Source organism: Molossus molossus, unplaced genomic scaffold, assembly GCF_014108415.1.
Source record: "Molossus molossus isolate mMolMol1 unplaced genomic scaffold, mMolMol1.p scaffold_m16_p_4, whole genome shotgun sequence".
Taxonomy (NCBI): domain Eukaryota; kingdom Metazoa; phylum Chordata; class Mammalia; order Chiroptera; family Molossidae; genus Molossus; species Molossus molossus.
Window position 1 is genome coordinate 70007464 of NW_023425377.1, and position 20172 is coordinate 70027635.

The 20172-nt window shown below is 55.6% G+C and overlaps 1 protein-coding gene across 3 annotated transcripts in view; it reads left to right on the forward strand.

Annotated features, from left to right (window-relative positions):
• Positions 1–2030: 2030 nt before the first annotated feature.
• NFIX (nuclear factor I X) overlaps positions 2031–20172 on the forward strand; it is a 96043-nt gene continuing 77901 nt past the window's right edge. The window contains exon 1 of one of the 3 annotated variants that reach the window (XM_036239721.1): positions 2031–2055. The gene's annotated coding sequence lies outside the window, so the exon portion shown is untranslated. The remainder of the gene's footprint in view (positions 2056–20172) is intronic. The other 2 variants (XM_036239719.1, XM_036239715.1) reach the window with 2 other exon arrangements.

Genomic DNA, 20172 nt, shown 5'->3' on the forward strand with positions numbered 1-20172 from the left:
CAGACACCTCCCAGGCACACGGCCAAACCCACATCACCACTACACAACACTGGTCCACACAAAGGGACTCCTGAACACACATTGATGGGCGTCTCTTTCCCCTGGAGGACACCCAGACCCTTCCAGACACCTGAGGACACAATTATAGCCACCCTGCTTCAATGGTTCATGTGACCAAGAGCACTCCCCCTCAGGGACATTTTTACACACACCAGCACAAACTCCCCCCACACCTGGGCACCAACACCCCTTTGACAGACAATGCATAGCTGAACATTGCTACAGCTTCTTGGCCCAGGAGGGCAAGAAGGTGCTGGCTGCACCTGGCAGCAGAAGGGAGCTTTGTCTCAGCAGGAGCTGCCTGGGGGCTGCAGCACTGCCTCCCCACCCAGCACGGGGGTCACCCAAGGGCTCTCCCTGCATCCATGTCAGGGCCCCCAACATCATCTCTCCCCCAGGTCTTTTTGCTTTGGAAATGGGGGGTTAAGGGCCTACATGAGGAACTGGAGCCTCACGGGGTTGGGATTTAAATGTACCTGAGGCCTCCATGCCCTTTTCTGTCCCTGCAGGTTGGGCTATGCGGCTCCTGCTAGATCTGTGTATGTCTATGATCAGAGGCAAGTATGTCTATGATCAGTGTGTGCCGAGTGTGTGGGAGGGGCCTGGGTGCATATGTGTGTCACCTGTGCACGTGGCTGGTGATTCTCTGGTGGGCATTGCCAGTTGACTAGGTATCAAAACTGTTGTTCAATGTGTTCTAGGCCCAGGGTACATCTGGGCATCAGGTGTGTGTTGTGTGTGTGTTGTTGTGACTGCCACTGTCACTTTGTATCTTTATGTATTAGGGTTGGTGCATTTCTGGTGTTGTTTGGCATGTATGTCTAGGTGTGTGATGGTATGTGTTTGTGTGATGGTGTGTTAGTGCATTTCCCTTTTATCAGTGTCATTCTGTGTGCCTGGGTGTGTCCTCTGTACTGCCACAACTACCAAGATATTTTGGTGTGGCTTTGTGTTTGTGTTGTGTGCGTCCATGTATAGGAGTTGAATGTCTGGTGCATGTCAAGGTGTGGTTGTGTGATCATGCCTGTGTTAGTGTGTCAGTATGAATCTGTACATGTCAGCAGGCCCTGGTGTATGGCTTAGTGTGTGTCTGTGTGAGGATCATGTAGCGTGTATTTGTCTGTATCTGTGTGTCTAAACATGGTTCCTTGTTAGAATGTGTGTGTGCCAGTATTATCATGTGGTGGTGGGGCCTGTGTGCATGTCAGTGTGTAGGTCATGGATTGGTTTCCTAATCTTGGTGTATGTGTGTGCACGTGCAGATTGTGTGCCTGGGCATGTGTCCATGCTGTGTGTGCGTAGGTGTCTGCGTGTGCTTTGTTGTCGGAACGTGAAACGTGTGGCAATGTGTTCTGTACGTGACATGTGTAGGGTCTGACCCCCGCTGTGTGTCAGCGTGTATCTGCGTTGGAACGCGGGCCAGCACGTGTCGGGGTGGCCGTGACAGTGTGCGCCCCCGCGCGTGTGCGTGCATGTGTGTGTGTGTGCATGCGCGCGCGCGCGTGTGTGTGTGTGTGCGTGTGTGTGTATGTGCGCGCCTGCCGCCGCTCCCCGCCCGCCTGCCCCTCCCCGCGCCCCTCCTCCCGCCCGCCCGCCTGCTCCCTCTCCCCGGAGTGCGCCGCTTCCAAACTTTGTCTAAACTTTCACTTTCACAGCGCGGCGGCGGCAGCAGCGGCGGCGGGCGAGGGTGACCGGCCGAGCGGCGGCGGCATGGAGTAGACGCGCCGCGGCGGCGGCGGCGGCGGCGGCGGCGGCGGCGGACGCGAGAGGCAGCGGCGAGCGCGGCAGCGGCGGCGGCCCCGGAGCCGGCGGGGCCGAGCCTGCGAGCGGCGAGCGCGGGGCCGTGGGTCGGGCGGGCGCCGCGCGGCGGAGGCCGGAGGAGCCGAGCCGGAGCCCGAGCGCGGCCGCCGCCTGCCGGGCCTCCCCTCGCCGCGGCCGGCCGTCGCGCTCTCGCCCGGGTGCCCAGCTATGTACTCCCCGTACTGCCTCACCCAGGTACCGGCCGCCGCCCCGCGCGACCGGGGAGGGAAGCGGGCGCAGGAGGCCGGCTGGCGGCGCAGGCAGGGCAGGCGGGCGGAGGGGGTGCGCGGCGGCCGGGGGAGTGAGTCCGCAGGCGCCGGGGTGTGCAGGTCGTGCTGTGGGGAGTGCGGGCACGCGTGCGGGCCACACTGTGATCGCACGACTCTGGCCACCGGCAGTCCCCTATCGGGGTCTCCGGGGGTGGCTGGCATCGTGCGTGGCGCTGCCCCGGAGTGGGAGTGCGTGTGAATGTGTGAGTGCGTGCGCGCGCGCTCGGCTGGGGTGCAGTGGGCAATGGGACTCCCGCCGACCTGTGGGCCACTGTGGCTGCACCCGAACAGCATGGCCTCTGGCAGTGTTTGCGGGGGTGAAAGAGTGGCAGAGGGTGGCCCTGAGGACGCAGAGCGGGACAGTCCGGAATTGCTCCCAGGGGCAGGCGCAGCGTTTCCGAGGGTGGCAGCGGCCGGCATGCGTGGCAGCGGCCCCTGTGTGCGGCCAGGGTGCCCAGGGCCGGCCGAGCGTCTCCCCAAAGTCTTTGTTCAGGCCTCACATGGGAGCGGGGCTAAGAAAATGGCGGGGCTCCCAAATTTCGGAGGGGCAGGGGAGGGAAGAGGAGGGGAAGGAGGGATGGGCCTGTTGCCAGCCGGGGCCGCGCCTTTTCACCGACCCTGGACGACGACGCCGCGGGCCCCCCTCCAAAACTTCGGCGCAAACTTTTCGGTCCCCGCTTCCCGGGCTGCCGCGCGGTGGACCAGGCGGGCCGAGGGAATACCGTCCCGCCACCCAGAGGCGGGAGGGCGGGAGGCAGCCGTGGACACCGCGGACAGTGGCAACCACGCCGTCGGGCCAACTGCGAGCAAAACAGCGCCGACCTTGGCGCGCCGCAGAGCAGGTCCCGCCTCCAGCGAAGTTCCCTAAGAGGCGCTTGGCGGAGGCAAAGGCTCCGGGGATGCCTGCCCTTCTACCCCACCCTACCCGGGCGGTGGCCCCAGGCTCGGAGAGGGCACAGGAGCTGACCAGAGTTCCACAGCGTCTTGGCAGCGCTGCCTGCAGAGCCAAGCCTAGGCTGGCAATACAGACTCGGAAGAGGGGACACCTGGGGGTGGCCAGCGGTGCCTACCAGCAGGACTTGTATATGTGGGGTATCTACAGACCAGGCCTGGGGTCCTGATTGTCTCCTCTGCCAGTCTGAGCCTTGTCGGCCATGTGCCAAGGGTGCCCACAGCTGGGAGTGGGAGTCCACGTGAATATAGATGCTATGTGGTCCTGATGTGTGGCAAGGGGCAAGAGAGTATGTCTGGGATGAGTGTCAGCTGTGGCCACCCCACTCTCTTGTGTCAACAGATGCAAGTGTGTATGTGTGTGTTGGTGTCGATCTTGGGGTCTGTGTGTGGCTCCTGTGGGTTGGCCACGGGCAGGTCTGTGTGGCATGGACGTGGTGGGGCGGCCCAGGGAGCAGGTTTCCCTGTACAGGCATGATTACGTATTAGTGAGGTGCATGTTCATATATGTGTATCACAGTGTGAGTGCAGGTGTGAGCAGCACTCTGACCTCTGCAGCAGCATGGGGACCTCCCCATCTGTGCCTCTGACTTGTCAGTCATCTCATCTTGGGCTTCCACAAGAGGATCCTGCCCACCTAGCTGGGTCTGAGCTGTGGCTGCCTTTGGAGTTATGCTTGGGTGGCCTTCGTAGCTGGTGTTTAGGGCCTAGTGGGACCAAGACCCCACACCTGAGCAGCCCCTTGCCCACCTGCTGCCAGCTCAACTCCCTGGCCTGCCCCCTGAGGCCTGGGTGAGATTCTGGGCCCTCAGATTTCACAGTACCCTGGGAAAGAAAATGCCAGCCAATCCACTGACAAGACTAGGAAGGGGCTGGGTGGCCCCCAGGCTCAGGGTGATCACCAGGGCTTGACTCTGTGGCAGTCCAGGAGGGAGCAAGGGCTCAGCTCCATCACAGGCCCAGGCTGTGAGTGTGCCAGGATGGTTGGGGGGCACAGTGGTCACAGTCTGGGTGGGTGGCTGCTGTCCATGGGTCAGCAGAGTCTTCCCTTCTCAAAAGCTACATCTCTTGGATCCAGAGTCTCTGTTTTTACAAAATTTTCTCCTTCCATAGATTACCCTGCCAGTCTCTCTCTCTCCCCTCCGCCTCCCTCCCTCTCTGTCTCTGTCCTTCTATATCTTTGACTGTTCCTGTCTCTCCCTGTCTGTCTCTGATTCTGGCCCCATCTCTGCTCCCCCCTCCTCCACACATCTTGGACTCTGTCTGTTCCTCTTTGGCCTCCATCTTTCTCTCTCTCTCTCTCTCTCTCTCTCTCTCTCTCTCTCTCTCTCTCCATCTCTCTCCCTCTCTCCCTCTCCCTCTCTCTTTTCTTTTTTCAAACCAGAATTGGCTTCGATTTTAAAGTCAATAAATGATTGAGCAGGAACGAGCTTGGAGCAGCGGGGCCCTGGCGGGGAAAGGCACTGTGGGCGAGGGGAAGGGTTGGAGAGGGGGGATCTCCTTCTGGAAAAAGCATTGAAATCTAGGGCGGCTGGGCTGGGTGCTTGCTGGAGCTGCTTGAGCCCACTACAGCCGTGACCTGAGTTCTTAGTGGAGGAGGGCAGATGGATGGGACTCCCCGTCCAAATAAACTGGTACATACACCAGAACGTAGACACATATACACTGCCGCCGCCACCGCCAAGATGGGGATATAAATGACATGCTTACATTGATGTCCAGACATATGGTCATTGGCAAACCTGTGGACACAGGAGATGATGGACCTGTGTTCCTTCCCCACCCAACACACATATCCCTCAAAATGGAATGTGTGTGTCGGTATCAGCTCACGGACCCACAACAGTACCTCCCAGTCACATTCAGATATAGGCTGACTCAAGTGTGTGTTCACCCCCACACTTGCTCACACAGACTCAAGGACGGATGGATAGATAGATGTATACCTTTCCACAATGCTGTTGGCTCACCCAAGTGTGTACATAGACATGCACATACCCTCAGACTTGCACACTTGCTGACATTCCCTGCCACATGGCCACAGGAGCAACAGAATGTTTTTGTACCCTTGTCTGTTTTTATTGACTTATTAGAGAAAGAGGAAGGGAGAGAGAGATAGAAGCATGGATGTGAGAGAGAAACATTGATCAGCTGCCTCCTGCACGCCCCCCCACCAGGGATTAAGCCCGCAACCCTGGCATGTGCCCTGACTGGGAATCAAATCAGGACCACTCAGTCTATGGGACGACATTCAATCCACTGAGCCACACCAGCTGGCTGTACCCTTGTTTCTATGAAGGCACATACACCATCATTCCAGGGGAGAGGGGGATGGTCTGGGGTCTCCCTGATGTGCCTCTTTAGCTCTTTCCCTGGGTCACTGTGGCCACCTCTGTTCCTGTGAAGCTGTTGCTCCCTGTGCTGCGCCCACGTGGAGCCTCCTTTTTATGCACATTTTCTCTGTGGCTCTGGCCCTGCCTGCTTCATGCCCATGGCTGGGGTGGGAGGAGTGTGTAGCATGAACTGGGATGGAGTAGGCCACTCTTGCGCCTGGATTGGACTCCAAGTGATGTTATGAGGCTGGGCCGAGCTCAGAGTTGAGGTTTCTGCTGGAAGCCAGGGGTCCTGGCCCAGCTAGGAATGTCTTGTGTGGCCTCAAGGGCTCCCAGATGGAAGATGTGGGAGCAAAGGTTGAGAGCTGGGTTTTACCATGACAGCACAGGGTTTGAGTTCCAGCTTTGTATCTTCTAATCCTGTGATCTGAAGCACAGGATTTTCCTGTAAACTGGGCAATTAACAGTGCCTACTTTTCAGTCTGTGATTAAGCTCAGGCACATAGCATATGCTCAAGGAACAGAATGACTTGTGGTCATTTGGTTACCATCATTAGACCACCCCCCGCCTTCCAAACTAAATGAAGTCTGCTTCAGTAGGGTGGAAGGCAGGGTTGAACACCTTCCAAACAGAAATCCAAGTGAACTACCTGGAGGAGGAAGCAAGAGAAGAGTTTGGAAAGAGGGAGGCAGCTCAGGGCCTAGCAATTTTCTCTTAGGTGGGGTCCTGTATGCCAAGCAGAGGACAGCAAGGGTCCAAAGCAGGGACGATTGGGAGTAGGGGTCAGGAGGGAAGAGACAAGGCCTCTGAGGACCAGATGCCTTTCTTGGGGTCTCTAGTTGCCTTCACTCTTTCCCTAATCTTGACCCTGATTGTGATCAGGCTTGCTTTGCATCTGGTTTCTGGGGCCTTGTGCAGGAGTGTGTATGCACACAAATATGAATGAGGCAAAGAGCCCGGAGATGAGGGTGGCTTCTGGTGATGGCCTCCGGGACATCTGCATGGCTCCAGAGTTGTTTCTGCATCTACACTTCGGCATTATCACCTGGGTACACCATGGGGACAGGATGCATGTGTGGGATCCTGTGTGAGTACTTGTCAGGGTTCAGTGGGTGTGTGCAGCTGTGACTGCGGCAAAATCCCCCTGGTGTTCAGTGTCTGGCCGCTGGCCTTCACATCCAACCCACTGGGAGCCCAGTCTTTAATCTGCTTGACCCCTGTCCTCTGCTCTTAAAGTGCAAAGAATCTGGGGTCTTGTACTTTCCTCTAGCTGGACCAAGAGAGGACAGGAGTCTGGGATGTCTGTGCTTCCCTCCAACACAGTGCTGAGCATAGGGCTCCAGCTGGGTGGGGGAAGCGGGGTGTCTTTGCTTTCCTACCCCCAAAGCTCTGGATGTGGAGATGAAGGGGCCAGGGGACTGGTTGTGAGTGGCTGCCTGAGTTCTCTCAAATCTGAGTGTTCATCAGCATCTTGGGTCTCAGAGCCACCATTTTCTCGTGGACAGCCATGTGGCTGCGTCCTTTTCAAGTGTCCCTGGGTCTCTGAGTGTCCATCACTGGGTGCGGCCTGTCTGAGGGTCACCCCAATCTCCATCTCTGTGTATTTGGGTGGCAGGTGTGTATCAGTGTGTGTGTCGGGTGCCTGATGTTGTCTTTGTGTCACTGTGTCACTGTGTCACTGTGGTGTGTCCCTGTACAACTCATTATATCCTCTGGGTGTCTGACCGTGGTGGGAAGGGGTGTATCCATGTGCCTTACCATGCATGTTGACCTGTCTGTGTCGATCTGCATGGCATACGTTTCAATGTGTGTGCCTATGAGTATTGCCTCTGTGGCATTGTGCATCCTGGGCTTTGTCCCTGTGACTATCGATGTGTGTCTTACCACATGAGTTCCTCTCCCTGACCTCTCTCGGCCTCTCGGCATAGTGTGAAATACCCACTATGGCAGCCAGGCCAGTGGCTGGGAGCATACTGGCCTTTCCATAGCTTCCCATGAGGTTGGGCAGCAGTGGTGGCCCTGCTATGGGTCCTGCCCGTGCCCCTGGTCTGTCATGGACAGAAGCCCGTTGTGTGGTGAGGTGCGGGTGTGTGTTTGGGCCACCCACAGGCCTCCGTCTGCCCAGTGTGCATTGATCTTGGCTTCTGCCTGTGTACGTTCTGGCCTGGCCAGTTGGGGTGTCAGGCTGTCTCTGTGGGCTTGAGCCCATCACCCCCTGAGTCAGGCCTGCCCTAGGTCCCACACCCCAGGTTGTCCCTCTAAGGCTCTGAGAGCATGGATTTGGAAACTGAGGCCCCCCTTCTTTTCCCCTCCCTCTCTTTCCTCTTTCCTCCCCTCCTCCCGCTCCCTCTCTCCCTCTCTCCCTCTCTCCCTCTCTCTCTCTCCTGCCAAACGCGTCTTGGCTCTGTCTGAATATCTCTCCTCCTCGATTTTTGGCTCCAGCTCTGGGCGCGTTCACTAAAAGAAGAAGGGCTAGCTCCCCCTCTCTCTGCCCCTCTCGCTGCCTCCCCCTTCTGAAGAACCCCTCTGAGGGTGGGAGTGACCATATGCAGGGGCCTGGCCCCTCACCCTGAGTGGGCTTGGCCAAAGGGGCATAGGCCTGGTGGGTGAAGGGGCCCAGGGGTACTGGGTCTGGCAGCCCGAGGGTGCAGCAGCCAGGGTGACGGTGCTGCCTGGCTGGGCAGGCGGGTGGGCGGGTGGGGAGGGGTCGGGGCCATTGAGCTGGGGTGTCTGGCTTCTGGTGGGGTTGGCAGGCCTCTGTGAGGCGCAGCTGTGCCCAGAACTCCGAGCTGCGTTTGCCACCACTACCAATGTGGCTGCGCCAGCCGGGGAGGGGGAGGCGGGTGGCGGGCACTGCGGCGCTCTGTAGCCAATCAGAAGCCAGGGTTTCACTGGGGAGTTTTTCCCCCACTGGGCTTCACCCTGAAGGGAGCTGGGGTGGTGGCCAGCAGTGGGCAGGGGGCAATGCCACCACCACTACCGAGGACCCTTCCCCCTTGGCTGACAGTTTGGTGCCAGCCTTCCTGGCACAGGCACAGATTGGGCAGAGGGCGGGGGTCTGTCCCCACCAGAAATTGAGGGAGCCAAGGCAGGGGCAGCCCAGAGGCACACCCCACCCCCTTGGCCTCAGGAGGCAGCAGGAGCTGGGGGTAGGGGCCAGATCATCCAGGAGGGTCCGTCCAAATATGGGCTTCAGTCAGATCACCTCGGGGGTTATTTCAGGTCCATCTCATACCAAGTCACACTCTCTCACTGGCACATGCGGCACAAAGAACCACGCTGTCACACACAGGCACAGCACCCTCGCACAGCGCACCTCCCTAAAACAGGCACACACAGACACAGGCGTCCCCACACAAAGATGCTCGTTTTCATACGCAGGCACCTAGAGACACCCGCCACACCTGAACACATCGGCACAGGAGCACACTTGTGGGCGCAGACCTGCAGGCACACATGGTTATACAATAACATGCCGTGAGATGCACAGTACAGACACACTCACTGCCACTGCCAAACACACAGGAGTGCACAGACCCAAAGACACTGTAAGAAGCACACGGCATGAGCATGCAATAATGCTATCAGACCTCCAGAAACACACACAGGAGCGCCAATCCACCCTTACCACCATCAGACACACAGGAGCCCATGCACACATGCACACAATAACACACTCTGAGACACTCAGTGAGACACACACATGTGGTAGTGTCTGGAAACATTTTTGATCGTCACACTTGGAGGAGGGTTTGCCCACTGGCACCTAGTGGGTGGAGGCCAAGGATGCTGCCCAACACCCTACAGTGCACAGGATGCCCCACTACAGAGAATGATCCAGCCCCAAATGTCAATAGTGCCAAAGTAGAGAAAATCAGCCCTAATATATTGTGAGACAAATAGTAACGCACACATAGGCGCAGCTAACTCCTGACACTCATCTCACACACGCACACATAGGAGGCCAGCTGACACAGTGTCTCACACAGTCTTGCTCACCTGGACCCAGATGTCACAAAGGCAGTTCCCCACCTCCCCAGGTTCAGGCACAAATGGTGTGGCATGTACAGTCCTGTGTTGCCCCAGCATACAGGGACGAGGGTCATACCCACACACACACTCACATCTGGGCCATACCTGGCCTTGCTTGGAAATGGTGCCTGAGAGATGAGACCTGACTTCCTCATACCTCCCCTCAGCCTGCTGGCCCCCTGGGGCTGTCTCTGAGCAGCAAATTCGACCACCCTAATTTCTTCTGATGGAATGTGAAGCGCTGAATCCCTATGCTAGTTTATCAAAGCCTGGGAGGCCACATGTCACCCCTGCTCAGGACACTCCTGGCATTCTGGCTCAGCAGTGGGGCCAGTGGTAGGCCCAGTGGCCGAGGGCCCCACTTACTGTCCTGCTTCTGGCAGCCAACAAAACAGTCTGGGATGGAGGTGAGGCTAACTTCTGAGACTTGTCCTCCACAGGACTATCTCACTAATCCTCTGGCCTCTGATTCTCATTTCTGATTCTGGAGAAAGCAAAGAAAGATAGCTGGCAGGATCCCATGGGGAGAAAGCCTTTCGTAGCGTAATAACGAAATGAGCGTTTATCCTAAAAATCAGAGTGATGGCTAAAGTGTGCTGTGTGCTGACGGTGTCACCCTGTGCTAAGAGCCTTCCCAGCTTATCCCCCCAAGTCCTTCCATGTGAGGCAGGTGGCTGTGACCATGTGTGTGTCTGACAGTATATTAGGGTAAGGTTTCTTCACTTCGGCACTGTTGACATTTGGGACATTTGCACATTATTTAGAGAGTGGGACCTCTGAGCCAACTTCCTGGGTTTGAAACCTGGCTTTCACTAGCTCTGTGACCTTGGGCAAGTCACTCATCCTCTCTGGGCCTCTCACAGAGTCGTGGTAAGGATTAGAGTTGGTTTACAGAAAGTGCTTTAAAACGATGCTTGTTGTAAAGTAAGTGCTTGCTTTTACAGACTCAGAAGAGCATCCAGTGCCAGGGACAAGGGTTAGGAGGTAGAGCCTGGGCCCTTTCTCTGATCACCACCATCTTAATTCCTACAGATGGGAAAGACTGCAGCTTATGGCCTTTAACAAATTTCAGAGTGGTCCTATATACTCCCATGCTCCCATTTGAAACTTGCCCCAGCTGTCAGCCCTTGAACCCTCCTTACCACTCTGACCTTCAGATCTTCTGTCCATGGCTCAGAATGAGAGTGGATGGTCATCCATCCCCTCTGCACCCCCACTGGCCAGGCTTGCCCTCACCCCAGCGGGGCCTAACACCCTCTCCCACACCTTGCTGGGCACCAAGCTGGAGCCCCTGTGCTGGGGGGTGAAGCCAGGGGCCTGTGTGTTCCTTTGGCAAATATTTACCAAGCACCTCCTGGGTGCCAGGCTCTGTTCTGGACCCTGGGGGCTCATCAGGGAGCAAAATCAGCCAAAGTGTTAGCCCTGGTGAGAAGGCAGACAATGAACCCACTAAACAAGAGTGTCTGGTACTGGAGACAGCAATGTACGGGGAGAGGAGAATAGGAAGGACCTGCTGAAGTGCTAGTTAGCTGCAGTTTTAGCAGAGGTGGTCTGTGAGGCTGACTTTCAACTCAACATTGCTCTGCCACAGCGCAAGTGCAGGCCCTTTTCCCTCTCAAAGGGCCGATGTGGAGGTGTATACTTTAGATAAAACCTATGCTGCCTGCCCAGGAATTGAGGACAAGATGGCTGGGGCCTCTCCTGTGCAGAAACCAGGCCTTGATGGGCACTGGGCATTCTCAACGCTGCCACTCTAAGCTTGGGGGTAGGGCAGGGGCAGCTGGCGGCCCAGAGTGGCACTTCCACCTGGGCCCCTCAATTTAGCTTCCCCGGGGCGGGTTGGTTTATTTTTACCAAAGTTCGTCACCCTGGCAGTGCCAGGCAGCGCCATCTTTGTAGGGTCTTGGGGACCTGCCCATGGTTTGGGGAGACCTGGCTTTATCTACTGAACCCCAATTCCCACTGGACCCCATCTTTCTCCACCCCCAAAGCTCCAGGCATAAGGGCTCTGGACTGGGGCTGGTGGGGTTGGCACTGTGGGCTGGCAAACACCATGCCCAGGCTGGTGGCATTTGGTTTGGCGCCCTGCCTGCCCGCCACCCCCACCCCATGCCCGGGCAGAGCCTAGCGGCTGCTGCTGCCAGTCTCCATTTCGAAGCTTCGGGTGGGGGCAGGGGATTGCTGGGTGCTTCCCGGCCCCTGCCTGTCCTGTGCCACCTGGGGCTTGTCCCCCATGCCTGCTCCCTGGAAGGGCCAGGGCTGCTTTTTTCGCTGCCCCTTTGCAGCCTGGAGCTTGGCGACGATGCCTGCCTGGCTCCCATCTTCCTGCTCACTTTCTCCCTCTCTCTCCTTCTTCCCTGTAATGGCTCACCATTTTGGCATCTCCTTCCCTGCCCCCTCCCATAGGCGCCAATTTCACTTTCAGATCTTCCACCATTGCCATTGCTGGCTCTCCAGCCTTTTCTCCTGCCTGGGACCGAGAGTCTGAGGGCCATGCATGGGGGCACCAAGGGCTTCTGGGTACTTTTGTGTATGTGTTTGGGGGGGGGACACATACTCCAAGCCAGCTCATGCCACCTCCTAGAGGTTGGCAGAGTGGGGCTGCAGAAAAGACGGCAGATAAAATGCAAACCCGCCATTTCTGATGGACTCACAGGGCCTAAGTCAGCCTCTGGGCCACCAGGAGACCATGGTGGGCATTTCTGCCGCAGCCCAGTGGCTGGACTTTCCAAAGGGAAGCTACATCTGTGGGATGTCCCATCCCCTTCTCCCCCAAGTTTCTTCCAAGACCACAAGATTCTTGCTCTCCTCCCAAGAGCTAGGGTGGGAAACCAAGCTCCATGTTGGGCACTTGTGCCCCCAGAGGGCCAAGGGACTTTGGAGGAACCGGTTTACTGCCCCCCCACCCCCAGCCTGCTGCCCGCGCCTCTCTCGGCACTAAACAAAGTTTGCTAAGTAACTTCAAATGTTATTTGAGGACGGCCTGGCCTCAGCCCAAGACGGCCCTGTGGAAACTTGCTTTTCCCTGCCGAGGCTGCAAGTATCAAAGACACACTTTCGGGGGGGGGGGGTGCTTTGACGCTTTACCCTCTCAGTGGCAAGCTGGCCCTGAATGGACACAGACACACAAAGGCCTACTCCAACAGAGGGACACATGCATTATGCGGTGGCTTGCACAACAGGCACACGACAGCTGTAGACCACAGCACACACCCTCACACACACGATGCATATACTGACACATGAAAGGGAGGGCGGGGTTCACAGGGTGCTGCCCCCCAACCCCGGCCCATGGGCCTTGGAATTTTTCCAGCTGGTAAGGTTTCTCAGAGCCTGGAGACCTATATTCTTAGGTCTTCTGGGCATGAATGGGTACTCAGAAGAGTTCCCTAACTCTTCTAGCCTCAGTTTCTCCAACTGTAGAAGAAAGTGGTGGGCCTGAGTGGCATGCAAAGTGGAATCACATACTGACTAGGACAGCGATTTTCAACCTTTTTCATCTCATGGCACACACAAATAAATTACTAAAATTCTGCAGCACACACAAAAATATATTTTTGCCCATCTGACAAATAAAAAGGTATACTTTTGATCCATTCACACTGGACAGCTGTTGTGGTATTGGCTGTTTTCATTTATATTTGACAATCTAAAGGAAAAAGAGGTCAGTGCCCCTTGCTAAATAGTCAGGTATTGCATGCCTTTTTTTTTTTTTTTAATCCTCACCCCAGGACGCTCTTGCATTTATTTTCAGATAGAGCGGGAAGGAGAGAAGGAAGAAGAGAGAGAGAGAGAAACATCAATGTGAGAGACACACACTGAGTGGCTGCCACCCACACGACCCCAACCGGGGCCGGGGACAAACTGAAACCGAGGAATATGCCCTTAGCGGAAACCGAACCCGGAACTCTCTGGTCCGCGGGCGATGCTCTAACCACTGAGCAAAATCAGCCAGGGCAAGGTATTACATGTTTTAAGAATTCTTGTAGCACACTGGTTGAAAATTGGTGGATTAGGAGAATACCTGGTTTTTCTCATTCCTCCACCAGGACTGACTTGCGGAGTGAGTCCTTGAAGTTGCACAGTGTCTGAGTGTGGGGCCTGTCAAAGCAGGGCTAACAGTTCTGTGGGCTGCCAGTCCTGCCCTCACAAACCTGACACATATCCACCTGACTGGAGGCCCTGACTCTAAGCAGCTCTGGCTTCTCCAGAGAACTCATGGAAATGTCTTGTTTTCTCACCCTCTCTCTCCATTTCTCTCCTGGCTTTTCTTGCTTTCCCCAGATCCCTCCTTTTTCTGGTCTCACTAGCCCTGCCCAGGCCTGGAGCTCAGGAAAAAGTGTGGGAAACAAGCGCTGGGAATGTGCCCCTCACCAAAGCCAGCTAGGCCTGGGGTCCATCATGCCCAGAGATCACTGATGACCCTCCTGGGATCCCACAAACCCAGGCACGAAGCTGGGGATGGGCACCTAAGCTGACATAGCAGGTGAAGGCAGGGCTCTTATAGTGTCCCTCTGACCTGTCACCACCTGAGGTTTACGGCAGATGGGGTCCTACTGAACACAATGGAAAGGCCAAGGCCCCAGGGGACACTGGACTGCCCCTCAGTCCCCAAGAACCTCCTTGTCTCACTATCAGCCAGACCTTCATTGAGGTAGGTTTGTGGGGGTCCCCCATCCCAACCCCACACACTGCCTTATCTCCACTCAGTCGGTACTTGCAACACCCCACCACCCGCAGTCTGTCATACAGTGACAGCCTGTCACAGGCACTGCTGCACACCGGCACAATCTGTCATCCATGCACAGTCTCACACACAACCTGTCACACACGCGCACACACACACAGCCGCACAGTCGCACACACAGCCAGCCTCACACGATCACACCAAGAGTCACAGCTTGTCACAGCCATAGACTCCTCACAATAAAAATAACAGCTACCAACTCCAGAGCAATTGTGCCAGGGCAGCAGGCTGGTGCACGGGACCTCCTGTAACCATCCCAATATGAGGCAGGTATGAGTAATCTGTTCTACACATGAGGGAACAGAGGCCGCAAGGTCCAGTGCCAAGGTCATGGGGCTAGAAGTGGGGTGGCAGGAATTACTAGCCAGGCTCCCAGGGGCAAGCAAGACTCAAAACAGGTCATCTTGGTTTTTAACCTACTCCAATCCACCTGAGGCTCCCTCTCCTGGCCCTTCTCATGGGAATTCCCTTCCCATTCCCCAGATGGAAAGACTGAGGTTCTAAGCAGCCCAGTCAAGAAATGTGGGAAGGGGCCTCAAACTGTCTAACCAAGGCTGAGGACATTTTAGCCACGCCATCCACCCCAAATGCTACTTGGTTCCTTGTAGCCCACAATGGCTGTGTGTTGGAGCCCCGTGGCTGGGGCCAGGGTCCCCGAAAACAGAAAACTTCTGGGTCTTTAAAAGCGCTGTACCAGTCCACAGGGTGGGGGAAGTGGCAGCCCCAGGCTCCCAGGCAAGTCTTTGGTCCCAAGCCTGGAGCCTTCGGTGCCCTGCACCCCTACTCCCCAGGGCCCTCCGCATTCCAAGGCGCTTCCTCCTCCTTCTCCTCCTCTGTTGTCTGCCTCCCCTCACTTTTTCCTTCTTTGTTCCACCCCCGCCTGCTCCTCGGGGCTTCCCCATTAGAGCTTCCAGGGCCAAAACCAACACGGCTCCAACGGTATCCGCAGGGCTGTAGGCCCTGCCCCCTGGCCCGCTCAGGGGCTAGATCCGGGCTCTGGCTCGGCCCAGCCGCCGCTACGGTGGCCTCTGCGCACGTGGCTACTTCTAGGGCGAGCGTAAGCATAAGCATATGCGCACAGTTCTGCGCGGCGGGCACGCGCGCGCGCATGCACGCCCATGTCTGACACCCCAAGGGGCCCTCTGGCACGGCACGCACATAAGCGTGCTGTGGTACAGCAGCGGGCTCGGACAGGGGTCTTGAGCATGCCCTTGGCTGGTGCCCCAGACAGGGATCACAGGAACCGCCCGGTTCATATGCACACCCAGGCCTGACAGCCCAATGGGGAGCACACACACCCATAAACACACCCTTTCGAGACATCAGATGGGGTCCAGAACACACGCCAGCGCGCGCTCCCTCCCCATTTCAAGTTCAGAGCACAGGTGCTGCCCTATACCCTCCTGGGGGTCCCAGGCTCAGGTGGCTTAGTTAGCCCTAAGGAGCTTTCAGTGCTTACACACGTGGCTCCAGGCCCACGTGGGCATGCACCTCCCCAGCCTGCACATGCGTGTGTTTCACGTGAGTCACACACCTGCCAGGCCGCCCTGAGCACCTGGCTCCAAAGCCACATTCAGGTTCTTGGGGAGGAGACCGGGAAGCTGAGGCCTGATTCCCACCGCCCCCGTTTCTCTTAGAACACCAGTCTTCCCAAATGCCCCTGGGCACAGGTGAGCCATCCCAGAGCTGCCCGGTAGCGCCTCTGCATGTGCTATATTTATATTGGAAATTTGTACCTTAATATATGTATATATTTATATGTAAGAACCTCCCCCAACTCCCGCTTCACGTCTGTACTTGGATTTTTACCACCCCTACTCGGCTTTCTCCCAAACCTGCAAAATCGATTTCACTAAGCAGAGACTTGGGGTGAGGCGGGAGCAGCTTTCCCCCTTCCGACTGTGGACGCTCCAAGTTCTTAAAGGCCAAGGACCCTCCTCCCTGAAAGGCTGAGCCACCCTTGGAGTCCCACAGCACTCCCCCAAACACAATAGCGGGGGTGGGTGCTGGCGGGGAGACTTGCTTTTTGGTGTGTGTTTGCTGTTGCTGCTTAAATTAATCCTGAGTGACGACCACAATTCCTCTCCACAAAGAGACTATTTAATGCCCGCCCCCCCCTTCTAGGGTGAAACTTTCATTTGCCCCTCTGAGTCCAGCTTGGCAGCTCAGGCTGCAAGCTACCAGCCCTCTCAGGTGTGCTAGGGTGTAGAGGCTGGTTCCATGTGCACACCATGGACCTCAGGATTGAGTGTGGGTGGGTTTTGAAGGGGTGTGAGATATTTTAAAATAGAAGCACTTGATGAGCAGAGGTGGGGAGGGTGTCCCAGGACTCCCTAGACGGCACCATTGCCCAACCATAGCGCTTTGATGCCCCATCCTTGCTGAAAAAAATTAAATGGTCTTTGCACTTCCCTTCTCAGCCCCCTTAATGGCCCCGAAGCTTTTCCAGTCCACTTGTGCATCACGTCCTGTGCCTGTGCAAACCTCAGCAGAGGCGTGCTGCCCATGCCCTGCCTGTGCTCATTGTCAGGTGCCTGCTGCCTATGGGCTCCTTTCACCTCCCCAGTGTCCCGCCACGTATCTCCTCCTGCCCCCACCCCCATCAAAGCATGGCATTTCCTGGACCCCTGCAATTGGCTCACGCCTGGAGGGGACGTGGATGGGTGAGGTTCATGGGGAAACCTCTCCTGGTCTCTGGCAGAGGGAGAGCTGTGTACTTTCCACCCTGCAAAACATGGGTGCTCACAGTCACAGTCACTTGCACTGAGTACCACAGCGTGAGAAGGGACAGCATAGTCTCCAAGGCAGGGCTCTGGGGCCCTAAAGTGCCATCATCAACCACTGAGCTCTACGCAAAAGTCTGGAGTGCACATTTGAAGAGGCAAGAAGGCGGGAAGTGGTGTGTTGAGGCCCCTGGTGTGGGAAGTGCCTTTGGTGCCCAGTTGGTTCACTCAAGCCGAGCTGCTCTAGGCATTGATCCAGGAGTGAGGACCAAAGAATGAAGTCGCTCTGTAGACTCTGGGGGAGGGGTTGTCTCCTGTAGTGTACTTTGGACCCCACACTGCTCAGGTGCAGCTTTTGCCCACAGTACTGGGGCCTCACCCCTCATAGCAACCCCCAAAAGTGACTCCACTAGGCATTGAGGGCTGGCCTGCTTCTCACGGTGGGGTGTTGGCCTTCTGCCGAAGCAAAGGCTGCCACCGGAAGGGGTTCAAATGGAGGTGGGCTTGTTGGACTCTAGGCGAGTTCAGTCCCCAGTCCCACAGGTACCCTTGCCTCAGTTTCCCTTCTCCTGTGTTCACCCTGATATCCCACAGAGGATAATGAGCGAGAGGAAATGAAATCTATATTGATGAATCCTGTAAATTCTGTGGCTGCTTGAGAGACTTTGGGTTTTATGAGCTCAGAATCCAAGGGTGACTTGGGGGCCTCAATCCGGAGAGGGTCCCTCCTCCACACGGCATTGTGCACATCTCCGCCTCCAGATCTCAGGCCTAGAAGGAGCCTTTCCATTTATCCCCAAGCTGCCTCATTTGGGGGAATAAGGGCGGGGAAATTTACCAGAGATTTTTGTTTGTCTTGAGGATTGGCTGGGTTTGGGGGCGTTTGGCCTCCATGGAGCATGGGGAAGAAATGTGACTAAGTGGCAGAAAATGCGCTTTCCCTTTCCCTCTCCTCTGCCTTTAGGCCGCAGGAGTTGCACAGCTTCCAAGAAACTTAAAAAAATAATAATAATAATAATTTCCCCCAGATCCCCTCTGGTCAACATGGTCTTCCCTCTCAGGGCAGACTTCTTTTGGAGGCGCTAAGGCCTCCCCACCCATTGCTACCAGCCATTTTGCAGCAATTCCCGGGCAGGCCGGGGAGAGGATTGAAAAATGGAAAAAGAATGTGTGTTTACCCAGTGGGCCTGACTTAACCTGTTGGAGGAGGAGGCTAGTGTCCCGCTAATGCTGATGTCCCCCAAGCCTCCCCTGGAGCTTAAGGAGCCCCTGGACTTTCAGAGAAAGCACCAAGGGGCATCCCAGCCTGTCTCTTCGGAAGCCAGTCATAAACCCGACTTCTCATCACCCGAATTACTTAAATTCGAGTTGATGGTGTTAGATCCTTTTCCTTTTTCACGTACTGATGACTCACTCTGCTGCAGCTGTGTGGGAGGAGGTGACCTGGGGTATCGGCTGGCCCCGCGCTCTGAACCCTAGACCCAGAGGTAGCCCATCCCAGCAGCCACTCCCTGACCCCACCAACTTCCCAGACCACGCTTAGCTCCTTCCCTCCCTTTTATTTTGAGGCATCTTTTCACTCTTTAAAACGTTAAAAAAAAATTTAAAGGAGTTTTGTTATTTTTTTTTAAAAGCGTGAGACGGAGGCTGAATGATGGAAACAGGCTGTTAAAAAAAAAAAAGAAAGAAAAATACGTGCCTGTAGCACTCTGGAGCTAGTGAGCGTTTCCTGCCTCTCTACAGAGCTCTCGGTCACTGGTTCCCCAGTCAAGCAGGGCTTGGAGCACCTGGGTCTCTGCTGCCCAAAAGGCACTATAGAATTGCAAGGATTATTATGATTTTAATAAAATTGTGCCTCATTTAGGAGCGCGATTCTGTGCTGCCGCTCGTCGGAACCCGGGTTTGCCACGGCAAAGTCTGTAATCAGAGGAAAATACCAGCTTTGTTAAGGGTTAGAATATATCATTGGTTAATGTGTGTGGTTTTAAAAAATAATGCTAAGCATTGGAATAATTAAAGAGTGAGAAATAACTCATCTCTCCTCTCCCTTCGGCATTGTCTTATTTAAGAGTGGAAAGCGTGCTTTTAGGCAGAACTGGTTAGTTTTAATGCAAGCCTTTTTTCTCACCAGCCTTTCCCTCCGCTCCGGTCTGATTCGCAAATCCCCAAACTGGCACAAGCCAGGAAACTTGTGGCGGCGGCCGGCCCGTTCGTTCTTCTCCGGGAGAGTTGGAGCCTTGCTTTCTTTTTTTACCCTCTTTCAGAGACAACCCTCCCTTCTTCCCTCCCCTGCTCTAGGCCCTGACCCACTGCCTAGTTTGCGCTAGAGGGGTTTAAAAAAGAAAGAAAGGAAGAAAGGAGACGGGCTCTGGCACCCCCGTGCCAGCCAAGGGCACGAGGGCACGTTTCCCAGGCGGTGGGCTGATGGGAGAGTCAAACCTGTAGGGGGTGTCTCCAAGCCTATTCTGCACCTTGTCCCTCCAAAAGGATCGAGTAATCAAATGTTTCAGATCTCATGTCATATTTTAAATTAAGCCGAACAGTTTTTCTTCCCAGCTCCATATGCAATAGGTAAAGAAAACACGGTCCTCAAGAGCCCTCCTTGGCAGGGGAGAGAGCTACCCACTTGGGATGGAACTGGCATCCAGTCCCAGGACAGTGCCACCACCCCACCCATAAGGGCCTAGATTTGGAGCAGGAAAGCAGGGTCCTCAGCCTTCAGTGGGCTCCACTTGGAGAAATGTGGAAACAGAGAAAGGGGCTCTTTGTCAGGGTTACATAGGCTGGTGGGAGGCTAAAAGGCTGCCCTGGGCCTTCCCCCAGATGTGGGGCTTCCACAGTGCTTTCGGAAGACATAGCTGCACAATAAAAGTGGGTAAGAAGTGGAGGTAGGGGCTAATGCCCACTGTGCCAGTGGTTGTGCAGTGCCTTGGTCTTGCAAAGGGAGTTACTTATTTATTTGCTTCAGGTGTTTTTAATTAAATGTGTTTCTCTTTTATTTTCCTTGTTATTCGGTGCTTAGACATTTTAGTGATCTTTTGCATTTGTCTTTTTACATAAGCACCCCCTCAAGAAATATTGTGGGAGGTATTTTGCCTTCAAGTGTTTTCTCTTTTCTGCTTTTTAAAAATTTTAATTTTAAAATTATAAAGTAAATTTAGTGCCAGTGAAAGTGAGGGGGGAGCTAGCTGGGGCTGGAGCCAGGGAAGGGGGAGGCAGATGCCACAGGGCTGGGCCTCCCTTCCTCCTGGCAGAC